The sequence below is a fragment of the Halichoerus grypus genome, chromosome 10 (assembly GCF_964656455.1).
Source record: "Halichoerus grypus chromosome 10, mHalGry1.hap1.1, whole genome shotgun sequence".
In the NCBI taxonomy this organism is placed as follows: domain Eukaryota; kingdom Metazoa; phylum Chordata; class Mammalia; order Carnivora; family Phocidae; genus Halichoerus; species Halichoerus grypus.
The window spans coordinates 123,527,241-123,546,927 of record NC_135721.1 but is presented as its reverse complement, the minus strand read 5'-3'; the positions used below and the strand labels follow the sequence as shown (position 1 = coordinate 123,546,927).

Below are 19,687 nucleotides of genomic sequence, written 5' to 3'. Positions count from 1 at the left end.
AGAAGAAAATTAGAAACTACCCAATGTCCCCAAACAGGGAAATATACATATATGGAAGAGCCAGCTTAAGGAGTGTTATGAAGTAGTAATGGACATCTTTTTCCGTGTTGGATTTTTTTCCTTTTGAGGGACAGGGTAGTGTTTCCATATTGGGAAAGGGATGTTCCAGGTTTATCTGACCCTGGAAATGAAGCAGATTCTGTTGAAAAAGATGGAGACATTAACCATCAGGGAAATGCACACCAAAACCCCAATGAGATCCCACGACACACCCACTAAGATGACTATAATCAAAAAGACAGACCATGGCAAGTGTTGGTAAGGATGTGGAGAAATTAGAAGCAGTTAGAACCTTCATACACTGCCGGTGGGGATATAAGGTGATGCAGCTGCTTTGGGAAACAGTCCGGCAGTTCTTCAAAAGGTTAAACATAGAGTTACCTTATGACCCAGCAATTCCTCTCCTAGGTCTATGCCCAAGAGAAATGAAAACACGTTGGTACATAAATGTTCATAACAGCATTATTCATAAAAGCCAAAAGGTGGAAACAATCCAAGTGTCCTTCAACTGATGAATGGATATATGAACCGTGGTCTAGCCACACAATGGAATATTGTCCAACAACACCAAGGAATGAAGTATGGATTCATGCTACAACAGGGACGAGCCATGAAAACATGATGTTAAGCATTATATTAAGTGAAAGGAGCCAGTCACAAAAGACTCTGTAAGATTTCCAATGTGTACGATTCCATTTATTTGAAATGTCCGGAATAGGCAAATACATAGAGACAGAAAGTAAACTGGGGTTGCCTAGGGCTGGAGGGGGAGGGAGATCAGCAGGGGAGCTAGGGGATGACTACCAATAGATACAGAGTTTCTCCGGGGGGGGGGGGGGGATGATGATGAAAAGGTTCCAAAAGTGATTGTGATAAATACACTAAAAACCACTGAATTGCGCACAATAATGTCTACATCGTAAGGCGTGTGAATTTTCTCTCTATAAAGCTGTTATAGATTTTCCAAAAAGGCTGGAGACCCAAGACAACAATGGAAATCTACATCGTCATTTATGGCAAGTCTGGACTGTGGGCCAGGTACTTGTTAATGTCACTTCCACGATAACCCCATTAGGTTATTTTTTCTATTATACAGATGAGGACACGAGGTTCAGAGAGTTGGAGTAATCGGCCTAAGGTCACTCAGCTCTTTAGTGGTACGGCTGTGATGTGAACCCAGATCCATGCTCATGTGAAGCACTTTTGTCATCGTTCTGGTTCAAGATGGCGACGTAGAAGGATTCTGAACATACAGAACAATTGGCTGAAGGACTCCTACATGTGGGGCAAAGGAGAACCCACATTGGAGCGGGTAGGAGAGGCTAAGACATAACCTCACCACAAACCTCACCCCTAGTGGGTAGACTCACAAATGGGAGGGAACTCAAGACCTCCAAGCTTTTTCTGAAGAGTGAAAGGGTGAACCCCACATCTGGTACCCCAACTTTTAAGACCCACACCTGTACCTCCTTGGGAGAGGCTGGGAGCTGGTACACCAGGCCAGCTGGACAGATAAACCTACATCAACAGGACATGTGGGGCCCAGGACTGGGGGCTCCTCCCTGCCCTTCATCTGGCCTGGGCAGCCAGAGGTCATTCATGGTCTGGGCTCTTTATCACTCCCTCAAGCCTTCTCGCAGCATCAACCTGTCCAGGGCCCCACAAGTGGACACCCATCACACCCATCAAAGTGCTGCCCAAGAGGCCCCGGGACTTGTTCAGCAAACAGATCCAGCTCAAACTGTCCACTGGGCAACCCCCAAGACTTCCCATCTTTACTGTATGGAGATGCTCATACATGTGCACAGAGATGTGTGGACAAGGTGTTCGTCACAGCATTTTTTTTTAAAGATTTATTTATTTGAGAGAGGGAGAGAGCACGCATGCATGCATGCGAGTGGGGGAGGAACAGAGTGGGGGAGAGAGAGAATCCTCAATACAGACTCTCCACTGAGCGTGGAGCCCGAAGCAGGGCTCCGTCCCAGGACCCTGAGATCATGAGCCAAAACCAAGAGTTGGCCACCTAACCAACTGAGCCACCCAGGTGCCCCATCACAGCCTTGTTTGTAATAGGGAAAAACTAGAAAGAACCTACGTGCCCAGCACTGAGGGACTGGTCACTGTGCAATGGGACAGTAGAAGAACTGGAGGCAGCCTGTAGAGCTCCTGCAGTAGGAGGCTTATGGACATAGAGAACGGCTCACAGTACATTCAGTGAGAGCCGCACACCCCTGCTAGCCGCCCCCCCGCCCCCCCTGCCCCCCAGACAGCCCCTGATTGCATCTTACCGCCCAGCCACACTTAACTCCTTAAGGTCCCAAATGCACCCCCAGCCCCCACCGCTTTCCCTCTTCTCAGGCACCACTGGCACTTCCTGTCCCTCCCTTTAATTCTCTTTCCAGCTGGCTCACTCTGGTTCAGCCCTGGGTCTCAGCAGAAACTCTCTTCTTCTTCTCCTCCCCCCAACCCCCCCCCCCCACCCCCCGCGACCACGAAGTACTCTCTGGCTCCCGGGCTGGGGCAGGGCCCCCTCTGTGCTCCCGCAGCCCCAGTGAGGCCCACATCAGAGTAGGGTCACACTCTCTGGGCCTGTCTGCCTCCAATACTGGAGGCCAGAACACGAGGCTATTGTCTTCCTGGCTATTGTCTTCTTAGTATCTACTCTCAGAGCAGGCACTTTCCAGTGAATTCTTCGGCAACTGGAATAAAAGCCAGACTTGTTTTCATGGTCTGCAAGGCCTCATGTGATCCAGTTAGGGCCCACTTCTTCAACTCGCCTGTAATTCTTCTCACTACTCTGCTCACTGACCGAGAAGATTCTCCAGCATGCCAGGTGCGTTCCTGCCTCAGGACCTCGGCATCTGCTGTTTCCTCTGCCTGGGATGAATGACCTGATGATTAACTTCTCTCCTCTCAGAAGGGACCCCGGGGAACAATAGGATGCCAGAGGCCCCAAATAATCAGATCTCAGGGGCTCCCCTCTGCTCTTTTGGCTCATTCCTGCACCCCCAACCCCCCACCTAGTGCTTAAGGGAATGGAGTGTATGTCCTTCAGCTAGACTCACTAGCTGCCCTACAGAAGAATCCCTTCATTCCCGTGTTCCTAGTGGAAAAGATGATTGTGAACCTTTGTCTTGCAGATAACTTTCAGTAAATTAAAGCAGTATGTGAAGTTACTAGGACTGTACCCGGTAGGGTTCCTTATTCCCATTTGATATATGAAGACGCTGGAGCTTTGAAAGATTGTGACCCATGGATTCAGGCAGAAAGGACGCCTAGAAACTCTTCAGGTAGCTAAGATGTGATAGGCACTTTATAATCAGGATCTAATTTAATCCTCAGTCCTTCGAGGTAGGGACACTGGTCTTTGTTTAGCAGATGAGGACACAGGCTAAGAGAGGCGAAGTGAATTGCTCAAGGTGTCCTCACAGCCAAGGGCTGGTGGATCTCAGGCTCAAAGTCTGGCCACCTGCTAGCGTCAGTGCCCTTAATCACGGTCTTTACCGCCTCTGGGCTGCATTTTAGCTGCACAGCAGGCTAAGAAGTAGGTTACCAGCTAGATCTCTCAAGGAAGAAAACCTGAGAGAAATTGACAGGCTGTCAGTATCCCAGAGGCTCTGGGCCTGCACACCGGTTGAGGATTAGAAGGAATAACAGGGTCTTTGAAGGTCACCTAACCCCACCCTCTCATTTTACAGAGGAGAAAACTGAGGCCGAGGGAAGGAAAGCGACTTACGCAATGTCACACGGTTAGTGGAATAATACTCCCATACCAGAGTAGTTTTGATGTGGGAAACAAAGGCCAAAGAAAAATTAAATTTCCTTACTATTTACAGCCCACCGACAAGTCCTTGGAACAGGCAGTGATGTTCCTCTAGGAACTCAGCTGCCTCGACGTTAATACTTTGTTAAGGGCAAAGGGCAATCTTAGCCCGACCCCCCAGGATTCTGCAAGTCTACTTTAGCATATAAAAATTCCTTTGGAAACTTCCTTTATCTCTATCCCCAGGATGCGTGTTGGCAGTCATCCCACAAGCATATGGTCACTGATATACATCTGAAGGGTCTCATGACTAAGGTTTTATTAGACAGTAATAAATGACCTTTTCCCAACAATAGCTAGCCCCCTCAAAGTCCTGGAAACCTTGTTTCCAAAATTCCTTAGAGACTTACGCTATCCCTAAGCCCTTCCCAACTTGAAAGTGTAATCGGCCCCTCCTCATGACCCCGGTGCAGCTCCTTCTGCCCACGGGTCCTGTCCCCGTGCTGTAATAAAACCACCTTCTCACACAGAAGATGGCTCAAGGATTCTTTCTTGGCCATCAGCTCTGAACCCCAACATTTTTCCAAATCAGTTTGACATCACTGGCCGGGACAGCAGCTCACGCCTTCCTTCAGCAGGTCAGTCCTCCAGCTCCGCACGACCATCTCGCCACCCCACAAGGATCACGTTGGTCCGGTTTATTGATGATATTATGCTGACAGGACTTGGTGATCTTAGATGCCTCATTAAGACACCTGCAGGCTGGAGGTAGGGAGACAGGACCCTTGTCAGTCAGGGTTCTTCAGAAAAACAGAACCAATAGAAGATATATGTGTATATATGTGGGTGTGTATATATAGAGTGGAGAGGAAAGTGGAGGAGAGAGATGGATTTTAAGGGTTGGCTCACACAATTATAGGGCAAGTCCATCTACAATCCACTGGACAGGTCAACAGACTGGAAACTCAGGATGTCCATGTTATAGTCTTTCTAAAAAATATTTTGTTTATTTATCTGAGGGGGGCTCACATGGGGGGAAGGGCAAAGGGAGAGGGAGAGAAGCAGATTCCCCATTGAGCGCGGAGCCTGATGCCGGGCTCTGCTAGATCCCAGGACCCTGAGATCATGACCTGAGCTGAAGACAGATGCATAACCAACTGAGTCACCGAGGCGCCCCTATGTTACAGTCTTGAAGCAGAATTATTCTCATTGGCACAGACTAGAGCCCCTAATTCTAGCCATTTAATGTGATTCACAGCATGAGCTCTGAAGTCAAAGAGTCTGATTATACCACATGCGTGCTCTGTAACCTAAGCTGTTTATTTAGTCTCTTTGAACCTTGGTTTCCTCGTATGTGGGATGCGCTTCGTAACTGCACCTATTTTTTAGGACTGCCTTAATGATGAAGCATAAACAACATCCAGCACAGAGCTGGGTACATAGCTAGGCACTCAACTCGTGTTAGCTGTCATCATCGTGTATGTATGACTGGTTAAGAAATCACTGAGCTAGGGGCGCCTGGGTGGCTCAGTCGTTAAGCGTCTGCCTTCGGCTCAGGTCATGATCTCAGGGTCCTGGGATTGAGCCCCGCATCGGGCTCCCTGCTCCACGGGAGGCCTGCTTCTCCCTCTCTCACTCCCCCTGCTTGTGTTCCCTCTCTCGCTGTCTCTCTCTCTGTCAAATAAATAAATAAAATCTTTAAAAAAAAAATCACTGAGCTAATGTATAAGGAAGACTTTGGAAGTCAAGTTATAAGAGAAATCTTTGAAGGAAGCCAGGTTATCCTGGGCAAGAACAGAACTGCCCTCAAGTATCTGCAGAGCTGTAATGAAATGAGCAGAAGTAAGTAGCAACCAATTATTTCTGGGCCCAAGGGAAGATGAAGACCCAAGGGGGAACTGAAGACAGTTAGTGGTCAGCTTGACAGAAGAACTTCCCACAGTCAGGGTTTTGACTTATGCTAGCATAGGATAGCTTGCTCCTCCCCGTCACTTGTGTGCTCTTGCTCTCTCTCAAATAAATCAGTAAAATATATTTTTTAAAGATTTTATTTATTTATTTATTTGACAGAGAGAGACACAGCTAGAGAGGGAACACAAACAGGGGAGAGGGAGAGGGAGAAGCAGGCTTCCCGCAGAGCAGGGAGCCTGATGTGGGGCTTGATCCCAGGACCCCGGGATCATGACCTGAGCCGAAGGCAGACGCCCAACGACTGAGCCACCCAGGCGCCCTTCAAATCAATAAAATTTAAAAAAAAAAAAAAAAAAGAAAGAAAAGAAAAACACAAAACCAGGTAAAAATGTCAATATTTTGAATGAGAAACAAAACCACAACATTTAAAAAGCTGACAAACACAGTGTCCAGAAAAAAGCATATGATATGCTTCCATAATACTTTTATTCCTACCTTTTGGTCATGTACTTTTGGGATAACCTCTTCACTTGACATTGATTTAGTACTGTTGTTTTCTTTAGAGAGAATAAGAAGATATCTTAATTTTCTCTAAGACAGTTGACCAAAAGCATCCCCCCCCACCCCGCCCATTGTTAATGGTTTCAAAAGGTTTCTTTCAACTTCACAACTCATTCTTGGTAGCGTCAAAAGTTTTAGGATTGTTGTCAAATTTAGAAAAACTTCGATCAAAATCAAGGATCTTACATAGAGGATCTCAGGACTTTTTTCACGTTTCCTTGATTACTAAACTTAAAAAGCATTTGAATGGATGCCATCTACCAGCCAGCTCGTTGCCAACATCCTATTTGCATCTGTGTTTTGAGTTTTGTTTTTGATTTTCATCAATGTCCGTGTTTTGTGGACAACTTCCCCTTCGCTAGATTCCCCCCCACCCCCAATACCACAGCAGTTCCAGCAACATCCTAAGGGAGGGGAAGTGTGACAGGAAGTCGGAGCGGGAGAGGCAGTAAAAATAGCTTACTTCGGCCAACTCTACCATAGCACGTGATCCCGAGTGCGTGCGGCTGGGGCCTCTCCCAGGTCACAGGAAGACACCCAGCAAGTGAGGGGCTCTGGAGCTTAAGCTTTGTGAGCGTCACAGCAAGCCTGGGAAATCCAGCGCCACCCCTCCCTGGCACGAAATGCCCACCCCGATGGACGAGTGCAGCTCGGCTTGTCCGCCTCCACTCAGGCATCCCTTCTCCTAGGAGGCCTCCAGGGCCAGTTGGCTGTCCCAGGAGGCTGGAGGCCAAGTCTGTCTAACTCACTTGGTGCCCTGAGTCTACTTGGAGCAGTGCCTGGTACACAGGAGAATCACAGGCTCAGAAGGCTGAAGTGTCCTGCCGGGGTCACACAGATAGTGACTGCCAGAGCTGGGAATCAACCTGGAAGGAAGGGAGGGAGGGAGGGAAGGGAGGGAGGAACCCCAGCTTCCCAGGTGAACTGCAGGCCTCAGACAGAGAAATACACTTCTTGCCCGGATGGCTTCAGAGCCCCAGCGGGCCTGCTTCCCTTCCTCTTTCCTGCATAGCTGATCAGGAACCCAGAGAGGAGGTCCTCTGAGCCCCACAACAGAAATCTCCCAGGCACTGTTGTGAGGCACAGATAAGCGTGTGGACCTGGGTTTGAACCTCCAGGCCACTCCATAGCAGCCGTGTAGCCGGTCTGCACCTTGATGTCCTCATCTGTAAAATGGGTTTATGGCCGCACCTCCTCCCACAGGTTAGCAGAAGTGCTCTGGCCCTGGAGCAGCCGTAGCAAGTGACAGCGTTAGCTTTGTGAGGTGGGGCCTAGGCAGGAGCCTGTTCCTCCTCCCTCCTGTCTTCCTTCCCCCACCCCACCCCCAGCCCAGGGGTCCTCCCTAGGCTTCTGCTGAGGCTGCCTTGCTGAGGTCAACCAGGATGCCAGCCTGCTTGTTACAGCCAAGTGACTCTGGAACCAGCGTGCATTCCTCCACTACCTCTTGCTCGGAGGGCCAGGGTGGGCTCACTTCCGTCAGGGGTCAGGACAGGGCCAGGCTCCCACCCACGGAAGTTGGAGTGCCTCTCAGCGGGGCCAGACCTTCCTCACCGCATGTCCCCAGCACCCAGCCCAGGGCCTGGCCCAGGGTCACACCCTGTAAATGCTGGCTGGGAATTAAAGTGCATGCTGACACACCGCCTGCCCCGAAGCAGTCACCCCTGACTCACCACAGTGGCCACTGGGGACCACGGGGCGTGCACCTACAGTGTTCCCTGTGCCTTGCTCAGCGGTTCGACGGGCTTCTCTTGTTTCCCCACAGCCTTGTAAGACAGGTGCCATTATCCCCATTTCCCAGAGGTGAAGACTGAGGCTCAGCCAGGACAAAGCACCTGCCGGAGCGTGCCCACAGACCTGGAGGGGACTCTCCCCACTGCTCTTCCGAGCGGTCCTCAGGCCCGGCACTTCCCCCTCAGGGAATCATTCTTGTCCATTAAGGAATGCTCCTCAGCCAAAATGTAACACTATGGCAAATCACTCTAACGTTTCGCTTTAAAAATCGAATGCTATTTTCTACCTGGAGATAAAAACAGCTGTGAGCTCCTCGAGGGAAGGCATGGTTTTTTCCGTCATTCTCGAGTCCTCCCTGCCTGTCATGGGGCCCGGCGTGAGGCAGGAGCGCGGCGGACGCACAGCCAGACAGAGGCCGCCGTGTAGGATCACGGCCCAGGCCCGTAGGAGGCCGCCTCCGCCACAGGACACAGGCCCACGGCGCGCGGGCCCTCCGGCTCATACGCAGGGTTTCTTTATTCCACACCATACCTTTCTAAAGTTTGGGTGGTTCGCCAATATGTAAAGTTTAGAAGGTTTTACATAGGATCCGGGTTTCCAGCTTCTGGCAGAGACTGGCTAGCTTTCACCAAACCCATGTCCTTTTTTTCCAGGTGTGTGGCCTCCCTTCCAGTTAGTTGGGACCGTGTGACAAGAGTCCGGCCAATGGAAGGTGGGTGTAAGTAATACGCACCACTTTCTGCCTGGTCCCCCAAACTTCCTTCCCAGTCCTGCACCCTCTCTTCCCTGTCTGCTGACCAGATACAGAAGGTCCGGGGGGAGGACGTGGGGAGGACTCCCAGGCCTGAGGAGGGGGCGGAGTGGGGCTCCTCTGGGCCTGGCCCACACTGGACTATGGTGGGAGCAGGATAAAAACCTTTGCGGTAGTAAAGCCCTGAGCTTTGGGGCTGCTTGTTACAGCAGCTTCTTCTGACTAATGCGGCTTCTTCTGAAAAGTCAGACATGGGGTAGCACTGGGCTTGCTTTTCCTTTGGCAGTGATGAGCTGGAATTTTGTAGCTGTTGCCCCCTTCAGCCTGGCTGGGGATTTTAGTTCCCCTAATCCCTGACCTCAATGTGCCCGACTCAGTATCCAGGGAAATTGAGGCACATGGGAAGACAAGGGACCAGCTCAAGGTCATGGTGTATTGGGGGGCAGAGCTGAACTTCGACTGAAGTCTCTTAGCTCTTACTCCAAGGTTCTTTCTTAAGATCTTTCTCACTTTTGAGCAGAGAGGAGGCTTGATTAGGAAGTGAGAAAAAGAGGGAGAGGTTCAGAGTCTAGGGCCCTTTTGGGGTGAAGGGAGAGCTAAATGGCCAAGAGCGGAAGGGACACTCCAGATGGTGGAGAGGGTGAAAAGATGGGGGGATCATGACTGCTCTATGATTCCAGTTTGCAGAAGGCTTGGAAATGCTCAGCAGGCAAAATCAGGCCCCCTCCCCAAGGGGCTAAACCTGTGTCTGGTGTGGAAGCCTGACCCCAAGCCTCTCTTTCTCTCTCCCTCTTGGGAAAGGGCCCATGTCCTTGGTTGCCAAAGCTCCACTGGAAAGAAGCAGAAGCCAGTTTTCCTTTCCAGACAACCAAATCCAGAAAGAAATGATTTGCAAAACAATCCCGTGTCAAGGTAGTTGTGCCGGGAATGGGAATGTCAGGAGGGTGGGGGGGCGCTCTGTGAAGTGTGGAGAGATGGTCCAGGTGAGCCCTCTCCCAGCGGCTATGCAGGGGGGGTGGGGGGGTTTCGCCTGCCCCCTGCAGCCACTGTAACTCCCTAGTACCTTGAGCATCTGCCAAGAATGCATTTCATGGACTGCCCAAAATGTAGACCAACTGGGGAGCTCCCCGGAGTCCCCTCTGACTCTTGTCTGCCGTGAGGTGTTTGTGGACGCCCAGTGGCTCTTGAGGGGCCATGAATCCTTTGGCTTTACTATCTCACCTGCCCAGACCAGACCACTGCCTGGAACCCAGCTCTGCCTGAAGCTCAGCTTGCTCATTGCTTCTCCACAGCTTATGACCGCCCCCACCCCCGCCCCCCGTCGCCGGCCACTGGGGCTGAAAAAGGAGCTTGGAGACTTGAATTTGCATCCCAACACCCCAACCGCCACCACCCACCACCCACCACCAAACACCCCACCGCCAATCACCACCCACCATCAGCATATTGACAGGAACAAAAAGAAATTACTACATTGAGGGTCTGGGTAGAGAAAGAAGGAAAGAGAGTGTCCCCTCTCTGCTCGTGCAAAGGCTCTACTAGGAAGCTTCACGAACCCATGGAGACCTTAGGCACAAAAGCCTGGGTTATCCTTAAGAAGAGATTACGTGGCACTTACACCAGATATGCATTAAACAATGACCCAGCGAACCCGTACCCATGTCTACAATCCCTTCCCCGCACTTCTGAATCCAAGAAATTCTGAACAAAATAATTTAAGGTTGGTACCAAAACTGATTTGGTGGAAAAAAATCTAACCTGAACAGATATATAAATATTCATACATTATTTTCTGCAGGACTATTAATGTGTTTAAGTATGGGGTATTAACCGAGACCCCACTGTTGTGTTATATGACATACGGTGCCTTTCTTTCTTTCTTTCTTTCTTTCTTTCTTTCTTTCTTTCTTTCTTTCTTTCTTTCTTTCTTTTTCTTTCTTCTTTCTTTTTTTTTTTTTTTAAGATTTTATTGTTAATAATCTCTACTCCCAACATGGGGTTTGAACTTATAACACTGAGATCAAAGTTGAAGTCAGATGCTCCACTGACTGAGCTAGCCAGGCACCCCTGGTGTGTGCTTTCTAAAACTCCAAAATTCCAAAATCCCAAAGCGCATGAGGGCCTTAAGACATCAGGGGTTGAGATAAGAGACTGTGGCCTATGTATATTCTAAGTGCTTTATATCTATTAACTCAATCCTCACAATAACCCTATGGAGGAGAACTTGTTATTACTATTATTCCCATTTTAGAGATGAGGAATCTGAGGCAGGGGGAGGTGAAGTGCCTTGCGTCAAAGCTGGTGAGTGTTGGAGCTGGGGTTTGGACCCCAGCATCCTGGTTCCAGAGCCTACTCTCTGAACCGCTCCACCCTCTGCCTGGGGTAGGGTGGTAAACAGCAGGGCATAAGCATTTTCAGCTCCATGTGCAACAAGTATACACCCAGGAGGCTGTGTGAGGAGGGAATCTCTATTATAGGTGTTCTCGAGGGGCGGCCAACCATCCAGTTTGCCCTGGAACCGTCCTGTGTCCCAGGAAACCCTTCAGTTCCACCAAACTGGGATGGTTGGTCACCCTAGTTCTTGGGAACCAAGTGTCTTCTCTCTTATAAGTGTCCGGAGCATCCCAATCCACTGAGGGGGATCCGAGGGTCTGAAGATGCATATTGTTCACATAACATGGCTTCTCAACCCAAACCAGGACCTTAACTAAGACCCTGGGAGAAAACTCTGGAGGGGATGCGGGCTGTGTCAGATTCACCGAGAGGCAGGGTGTCTGTGTGCAAGGCTGGCACCTGCCTCAGGGTTTATAAGGACAAGCGTGACTCTATCCGGCCTTCCCCCTTAAGCATTGACTTTGGACTCCATTGTAAACACAGTAGGAATATTCCTTTGCAGGGAGATTTACTCTGATATTCCAATTCAGAAATGACTAGCTCTCATGCCTACCTTCTAATTTTAACTTGTTAAAGCCCACACCTGACTTCTTAGGAATGAGCCACATCCAGGACTTTTATTCACCTGCCATAGGCCTGCCCAGTCCTGTCTAAGTGCAAAGTAGAGGGAGGCAAGCCGCCTGCCCTTGACAAGCAGGTCTGGTCTATGGAGGTGGGAGAGAAACATGCCCGGGCTGAGAGAGAGAGAGAGGGAGGAAGAGAGAGAGAGGGAGAGGGAGAGAGAGGGAGGGGGAGAGAGAGAGGGAGAGGGAGGGAGAGAAAGATCACCCCATGTGCTGAGGGTGCCCCTGGTTGAGAATGAAGGCTGGAGGCTGCTGCTGCCTAAGCATGGCAGACTGAACACATGTATTTACCTCCCCTGTTCTCTGAAATTCTAACAAAACGGCATAAAAGCATTTTTTAAAATGCACACCTATCCATGGGGAATAAGAGACCATGTGAGGAGCTAACAGCAGATGAGAGGAGTCAACCGAATTCTAGAAGCTGGAACAGATGGTGAGTGGGGGCTGACTCAAGAAACCCAGAAAGTTGAAACCTGACTGCTCAGGGAGCCATCAGGACACAAGACAATTGAAGATCGTCAGGGAGGCTCAGGGATGAGAGAGACCAGAACCTCCACAGATGGAGGTGAGGGGCAGGACTGAAAACAGAAAGGCGGGTGGTTGTCTGTCGGGCAGACAGTGGATTTCTAGGTCTCCCTGCCCTGCTGGCACAGACAGGACAGGACCCCCACAGCAGGAGGCTTGCCCACCAGAGAGCCCGAAGATGCTAATCTGATAACGTTTGCATGGGGCCCCGCGCAAGGCCTGGACTATAGCCGGTCCTTGGTAAGTTGTTGCTCTCATTGTTATATTCAGCTGGCCTCTTTTGTCTTGTTCTCTTATTTTCTGCTCTTGGTCAGACAGAGCCTCAAAGACGTAGGAGGCCGGAGAGGTGAAATGGACAGCAGAGTCTGGCCGCCTGGCGACACCCCATCCACACGCCCTCCTCACACATCAGGCTCTTTGATGGGCCACAAATGGCTCGTTGCCTTCCAATATCTACTATCTTCTTCTTGAGTAACTGAACCTCGCTTTTTAGCTAGCTACCTTGCCTCCCAGCTACGGGCATTTCTCAGTCTCCTTTTCAATTAGATGTGACCATTTGACTAGAGGAGTGGCAGTGTTGTAAGGAAATCAGGAATTATCTTTAAAAGAGGAGAGATCTGGGACGCCTGGGTGGCTCAGATGGTTAAGCATCTGCCTTCAGCTCAGGTCATGATCCCAGGGTCCTGGGATCAAGCCCCACATCGGGCTCTGTGCTCAGCGGGGAGCCTGCTTCTCCCTCTCCCTCTGCCTGCCTGTCTGCCTACTTGTGATCTCTCTCTCTCTCTCTGTCAAATAAATAAATAAAATCTTAAAAAAAAAAAATAAAGGAGGAGAGCTCTTCCTCCACTCTGCTCTCTGGGTTGCGGATGTGATGGCCAGTGCTCCAGCAGCCATACTGGACAATGAGGATAAAGGCCACATGCTAGGGATGGCAGAGCAGAGAGATGAAAGCCATCATCTTCCCAGTTGCCACACCAGCCTGCATTGCCCACCTTTGGATTTCTTTTACATGACAGGGAAATAAACTTCTTTCTTGTATTGGCTACTGTTATTTTAGAACTTTCTGTCGTGTGCAACTGATCCTCATTCTGTCTGGTTAAATTTGAGTTGGAGACAGCACCTCCCTTGTCCTCTTTCCTATTCAGAGATCAGAATCAGCAGAGACTTTGGCTGTTATGAAGCCCACGGGGTCAGGGGCAAAATCTGGCCCACCAATGTTTTTCTTAGCTCATACAAAGTTTTTAAAATTAGGAGGTATTTGAAGACACTTTTGGTTTTACCAGTGTTACTTTTTAAATTTTTGTTATTAATATTTTTAGAGCTATACCTCTTGGTTTTAATTCATTAATTAATTAGTTTTAAAATTTATTATTGGAGCATAATTATCACATAATGTTATATTGGTTTTAGGGATACAACATATTGATTTGACAATTCTATAAATCACTCAGTGCTCACCATGATAAGTATAATCACCATCTGTCTGAACACATTTTAAACATTAAAATTGTGGTTTCTGGATTTTCTTGAATAATTGGGGGATCTGGTACCACCGGATCCACATTCCAGCATGGCAGCCTTTATATGGGGCATCTCCTATCTCGTTTCATGGTCCTTCCATTGCTCTTCCATGAGCTAGGTCTGTGTGTGTGTGTGTGTGTGTGTTAGCTCATGATAGATATATCATGTTAGCTCGTGAGCTAGGTACGTATATATATATAGGTTGTCCTATGAGCTACATTTGTATATGGCTTACCCTACAAGCTAGGTATTATATGGATTGTCCTAGGTGGTAGGTGTATATGTAGGTTATCCTATGAATTAGGGATGTCTATGTGTTATCCTCTGAGCTCAGAATGTATTATGTGCTCTCTCCACTCACCAGATGAGGAATTTGAGGTCGCAGAGCTGGAAGTGATAGAGCCAAGACTCCAGTCTATCTGCATTCCACACTTGCTCTGTCAGTTTTTGAGTTTGCAACCTTTGACTTTCCAACTTCTTGCTTGACATCTCCCAGGAGACAGTAGAACCAAGTAGAACCATATCAAATGGATGGTGCTGGTTTGTCTGCTGCCCCGGGAGAAAACCACCTAGAGAATGGAGGTTTCCTGCATCTCCTCAGTGCCTGGCGCAGAGCCAGCTGAGGGAACTTGGCACTAAACAAAGGAGGTGACCCACCCTCAGTCACACAGAGCCGGGTGAGCACCCGGGCTCCCGCCTGTCTGCCCCGGGCTCTTGCTTGACTGATGTCCAACCTACCCGGTTTCTCTTGGATACTGACAGAGGTCAAGAGCACAGGCTCTGAGTCTAGCATATTCACACCCAAATTCCAGCTTCACCTCTTGCCACTTTGAGTCTTGATTTCTCCACCAGCGAATGGGGCTAATTATGGAACCTACATCATAGGGCCGTTGGGGGGTAGGGGTCTCCAGATGAAATCATCTGCATGTGAGTAAGTGATGGAGCACAAAATAAGTACTCAGTAAACATAGTTATTATTGTGACATGAGTTTTGTATGAGTGTGTGAGGGTAGGGAGGGATTCGTCTTGAAATTCTTTCCTTAGGCATCATCTTGCCCTGCCTTAATCCAAGGCAGCCGGAGCCCTGCACCGGGCTGGACACAAGGTCATGCTCGGGCAAGGGCTTCCCATATATCTCAGAAGCTTGAGAACAATGACCTCGATTGCCCACTTACATTCTATCATTCCACCAACAGGTAGCGAGTTCCTACTTTCCACCAGGCCCTACGTTAGGGCTGGGAATCCGGGATAAGTTGACCCTGTCCTGCCTTTGTAGACTATCCACCTGGTTACGGGACTTCTCTGACACACAGTTGATGACAAGTCTTATGGGAGAGGAGCAGAAGGGCTACCTCGAGGAAGATGCATTTCCGCTCCAGCAGAGACTGCGAATGCTCACCCATATCTGGAGCTCCTTGTCTTCCCAGGTGTGCTGCTGGACTACATTTCCCAGGCTCCCCCGCAGTTCAGTGTGGCACATGACCCAGCTGTGGTGGTTGGATGTGGGCTGCAGTGATGGGTCCCACTTTGGAGCCCCCCAAACACTCCTTCATACTCTCTTATGAATGGCTAGAATAGAGATGACCCCCAGGGCCACCTTGAGACCCACATATTGAAGATTCAGCCTAGGTCCCAGAAGGACCAGGTAGAGTCGACACCCACTCAGAACTGTTACAGAAGTAAGAACTCTTTTTCTAGCATATTTGCTGGGTATTTGTAACATTCTATGTGCAACAGTAGCTAGGGTTACCCTAACTGATAATCTGCCCTGAAAGACTGATCTTCTTTATTATGTAACTTTTCCTCCTCACAACTCTAACAATTGCCTTTGGCTCTAAAGTACTGAGTTACCAATGCTATTGTCCCAGTTTAATTCTTTGTGTAACTGGAGATGATACTCCTGACCAGTGTTATTTCCAATGGAGGTATTCTTATTAATTCATTCTCTGTTTTCATGCATTTGTTGTTGTCATTGTTGGCTGGAACTAGATCTTGAGCTAGATTTTTCTCTCTCCACCCCTCTTCCAAGTCTGTAGACATTGGCCCACCCTGGATTAATGTGGAGAAGTTCAAGACCCATCTGTCTGGCAGGAACCAGGCAAATACTCAGACTGAATAATTGAGGGGAGTTTAATAAAGGAATTATATTCATTCAGTTATAAGATGAATAAGGTCTGAGGATCTAATGTATAACAGGATGGTTATGGTTGATAACACTATTGCATAACTGAGTTGTTGAAATGTGCTAAGAGAGTAAAACAAAAATGTCCTCACACACACACAAAAAAGAGGTAAATATGTGATGAGTGTGTTAATTAACTTGATGGGGGAAATCATTTCACATGTATACGTCCATCAAATCATCACATTGTACACTTTCAGTATCTTACAATTTTATTTGTCAATCATATCTCAATAAAGCTGAGCAAAAAAACAAATGATTTATGAAGCTGCAGGTCGGTGAAGCCTTCAGTGCCCAGCCCACATGCCCTCAGCCTCACCTCTGCATGGTGCTTTCCTGCTAATACCGGAGTCAGGTTCCCGCTCCCTCTCTGCTGTAGGGGAGCAAGTTTGGCCAGGGTGTTGAGCCAGCCCAGAGTGCCGGGAAGTTGATGTCCTGGAAACGGCCCTCCAACAAAGTCAAAGGGCAGTTGGTAGATAAACCTCCCAGCTTCCTCACTCCTCAGCTGGGTTAACTCTGAGAGACATTCTACGCCGTCTCACAGAGCTCCGCTGAAGGACTGAGCTCTAGGTACCCTGCCGGCATTGGCCCACTTCCTGTCTGACTCGGCACTGCCCTTCCAGTGTTTCCCGGGATCTCTTCCCAAATTAACTACTTGTACTTGAATCTTTGCCTCAGGCTCTACTTCTTTTTTTTTTTTTTTTTTAAAGATTTTATTTATTTATTTGAGAGAGAGAATGAGATAGAGCATGAGAGGGTCAGAGGGAGAAGCAGACTCCCTGCCGAGCAGGGAGCCCAATGTGGGACTCGATCCCGGGACTCCAGGATCATGACCTGAGCCGAAGGCAGTCACTTAACCAACTGAGCCACCCAGGCGCCCTCAGGCTCTACTTCTGGGGAAACCCTAACCCAGAGCAGAGTTTATGGAGAGCAATAAGGGGTGGTACAGTAGCCTGAGGCTAGTAACAAAAGGAATCCCTGCTTTTGAAGATGGGCAGGAGGGACTGGTAGGATATGGACAAGACCACCTGCCAGGAGCTGGGGCCTTGGTGGAGAGACACAGCTCACCCAGTGGCTGACTGTACAAGGCGGAAGGGGGAGAGGAGTAAACATCCTGACTTCCCCCTCCTCCCACTTTCTGATCTCCTGCTGGTGCCTCCTATTGGCCAAACCCAACCAGAAGCCAGAGGGCAAGAGAGCCTGCTGGTGTTTCCATAGTGGTCAGGCTGCCTGGCACACAGCAGTGTGGAGAAGGGTAGGGGGTGCATTTGGAGGGGCAAACAGAAGATATGCAGCACACAGCCTGATTGTTTCTCTTTGTCTTTGAGTTGCTTGGAAGGCAGAATTTTGATAGTCCAGGATCTGGGAAAAGGCTTTTCCAGGTGTCAGGATGGAGTAAACTTAGGTGCAGAGACTGAGGGGTCTGGGGTGGGTAGGCACCAGCATTCCTGCTGCATTCTGCATAACGATCTGCTCCCAAGACCTAGTGGCTCCAGGTAACAATTTTATTAAATAACCCAATTCTGTAGGTCAGGAACTTGGGTTGGGGTCAGGTGAGTAGTTCTTCTGTTCCACATGGCATGACTGAAGTCCCATATTCAGTCGGCAACTGTTCTGATCTGGAGGGTCCAACATGGCTTCACAAATGTGTGGAATTTCTTGGTGGGAGGGGTGGAAAGGCTGGGCTCAGCAAGACTGGAGTGACTTTAAGAACTATGGGTTCTCAGGGCGCCTAGTTGGCTCAGTCGGTTGAGCGTCTGCCTTAAGCTTGGGTTGTGAACCCAGGGTCCTGGGATCGAGCCCCACACCAGGTTCTCTGCTGGGCAGGGAGCCTGCTTCTTCCTCTCCCTCTGCCTGTCACTCCCGCTGCTTGTGCTCTCTCTGTCAAATAAATAAATAAAATCTTAAAAAAAAAAAAAAAGAACTATGGGTTCTCCAGCATGATGGTCTCACGGTAGTTGGACTTCCTACACAGCGACACAAGGTTCCCAGGGAGAATGTTCAAGAGGCCCCAGTGGACGCTGAAAGGCTTTTTATGACCTAGGCTCAAAGTCCAGGAATATCATTTCCACTGCGTTCTATCAAACAAGTCCCGCCAACCAGCCCAGATACAAAAGGAGGAAAATCTTGCAATGGGAAGAATAGCAAAGAACTTGTGGTCACCTTTATTGGACCAGCAAGTCATCCAGGTTGACTAGTGTTTGGGGAATGTGTTGGGAAGTCAAGGGCCACATGTTGGAGAGGGACTTGAAAGTCATGACAAGTGATAGGGAGACAGTAATAAGGCGGAGCGTTGAAGGTTCTAGAGTTGGATTTCAAATCCGATCTCCGCCCCTTACAACACGTGCTAAGCAGGCTCTTCCTTTGTCTGAGCCTCGGTGTCCTTCTCTGTAAGGATGGGCTGGGATGTGGTCTGAGTCTGCAGTTGTAATCAGCCCCAGCTGATATCCATGCCAATGATTCCCGGACCATACTTTGAATAGCTGGAGACTTTTTTTTTCCCCCCAAAAAAGTTTGATCCCGTTTTGCCTCCATTGATACCCTCCACTGATTTTCCAGTGTTCTCAGGGGAATGACCAATCAATCCCTCACCGTGTCCCACACGCACCCCCTGAGTCCGTGACTATCTAGCCCCACACCCCCATCCTCTTTTCCCCTTATTAATTTATTTATAATATTATGAAATGAAATAAAACCACTATGCTACCCAAGTACTGGAACATTACCAACAACCAGGACGTACCTGTAAGCTTCTCTTCTCCCCCTCCTTCCCCATTCCCCTGAGATAACCATTCTTCTCAAATATGTGTTTATCTTTCCCTTTAAAAGTTTTTTCTACCCATGCATGTATCTAAACATGCATATTTTTGTTTTGCTTTTATTATACATTCTAAAAGTTGCACCATAGTCTATACAGTTTTCTGCAACTTATTTTTTCATTCAAAATCGTTGCCGAGATCTAGCCTTTCTGCCCGCGAAGTTCATTCAATTTCACGGTTGTGTAACAGTCTATGGTGTGGATATTCCAGCTCATTTGCTCACTCCCTGTGAATGGGCATTTGGGAGGTGTTTCCAATGTTTTTGTTGTTACGAACAGTGCTGGTGTGAACATCCTCGAAAATGTTCTCTGACGGCACCCAAGCAGGTTTCTCGAGGGTAAATGCCTAGGAGGATATTTGCTATGCCCCCCTCCTCGCCTTTCATTCCCCAGCTCCCTGGGGTCTAACAGAGAACGTCCTCTCCCCCTGGGTTGCCCTCTTCCATCCCACTCCCACCCACCCCAACCCCCTCACCTAGGAAACTCAGAGAACCCCTCCCCGACCTGCAAGCCACGGCTGGGCCGCGTTAAAGCCCCCTAACCATACATTTATGTTGTGCGATTATGTGATGAGCATGTGTCTCGCCCAGTAGAGTGAAAGCCCCACGAGGTCTGTGACGCTCACCGTTCCCGGCTTCCAGCTCGGCCCGGCACGCTGCAGGAGCCCAGGCGGTAGCTTGAATGCTGCTCGAGGGGCCAGGCGGGAGGCAGAGCCGGCCAGGCGGCTGGAGCCTGAGCCCACAGGTGGCTCCAGCCCTGCGTCCCGGGGCCGGCGATTTCGGGCAGGCCACAGCCCGGGGAACTCGGGCTTGTCCCCAGAGCGGGCCAGGAATTCCAGGAAATGCAC

At 49.2% G+C, this 19,687-nt stretch overlaps 1 long non-coding RNA gene across 1 annotated transcript; it reads right to left on the bottom strand.

The window, feature by feature from the left end:
- Nucleotides 1–4,118: 4,118 nt before the first annotated feature.
- On the bottom strand, nucleotides 4,119–19,681 carry LOC144379291 (uncharacterized). The gene is made up of 2 exons (XR_013442063.1): nucleotides 19,466–19,681; nucleotides 4,119–4,585 (listed from the first exon to the last, which is right to left on the bottom strand). It is a non-coding gene; the product is annotated as an uncharacterized LOC144379291 (long non-coding RNA).
- Between the last annotated feature and the right edge of the window lie 6 nt (nucleotides 19,682–19,687).